Source organism: Tenrec ecaudatus, chromosome 3 (assembly GCF_050624435.1).
Source record: "Tenrec ecaudatus isolate mTenEca1 chromosome 3, mTenEca1.hap1, whole genome shotgun sequence".
Taxonomy (NCBI): domain Eukaryota; kingdom Metazoa; phylum Chordata; class Mammalia; order Afrosoricida; family Tenrecidae; genus Tenrec; species Tenrec ecaudatus.
The window spans coordinates 114,392,657-114,394,019 of NC_134532.1; positions in this window are offsets into that span (position 1 = coordinate 114,392,657).

Sequence of the window (1,363 nt, forward strand, 5' to 3'; positions counted from 1 at the left end):
CTGAATTTGATCAAATATGCAATAAATATACATGGATGATTATTGATGATGGGAATGTGAAAGCCAGAAACAAAGTGGAAGAAACAGGGGTTAGAATTTTGCCTGAGGACAGAATAAAGATAGATAGATTCTAGCAAGATCAATAGATTCCTTGCTACATTGCAAATACATTTTTGAACACTATAAGAGGTGACTTACATGTAGATGTTGCAAAATGGAATAAATAGGGATCAAATTGACTAAGTCATCAATAAAAATAAGGCTAAGGTTCAACTGTGAACCAGAACATCAAATTATTCATATGTAAAGTCAGTTGAAGCTGAAGAAAGTTAAGTCCAGGAAAACCAAAACATGACCTTCAGTGGCACCCGCCTAAATTTAGAGGCCATCTCAAGATTGGATTTCACATTGAACACGAGTGTTCAAAGATCAGATGTGGCATGACACAAATAACACTCTCCAGGAGAAAATAAAAGATCAAAAATGGGCAAAAAACACCAACAAATAAAGTGAATGTCAGAAGAGATTCTGAATTACCGTCTTAAACTAAGAGTAGCTCAAACAAATACATAATGAAGTAAATGAGCTGAACAGAAAATTGCAAAAGGCTTCTCAAGAAAACAAAAAGATAGCAATATAATGTGAGTTGTAAATATGATTCATAAAGTAAAAAAGGAAGAACAGGCCCAGCATTACTCAAGTTGAAAGAACTGAAGAAAAATTCAATCCTCCAGTTTTCATATTGATTGACTATACAGGAACCTATGAAATGATGCAGGAATCATTAAATTTAAATGGAAACAATTCACTGCCACTATATCAAAAAGAATTGCTTGACATTCAACCATTTCAATAGGTAGCACAGGGTCAAGAACTGTTATATTGAAGAAAGAAGTCCACAGTGTTATCAAAAAGTAGGCTCCAGAAATTGATGGAATACCAATTAAAACGTTTCAACAAACTAATGCAGTGCTGGAAGTACCCACTAGTTTATGCCAAGTTTAGCTACCTGGCTAAATGACTGGAATAAATCTATATTTGTGCTCATTAGCAAAATACATGACATACATGTATAAAAATTATTGAACATCATTCATATCACATACAAGTAAAATTTTCTGAAGCTAATTTAGGAAAAATAATGTAGCATTGAGAGCTGCCAAATATTCAAGCTGGATTCAGAAGACATATAATGAATGAGAAAGATGATTGCTGACATCTGAGGGACATTGGTTGAAAGCACAGAATATGACTATGATGTTTAATTCTTTTTTATTGATTATACAATGGCATTGAACTGTGGGGATCATAACAATTAAAAATAATAGCATTGATAGGAGTAAGAATTCTAGAACACTAAGTG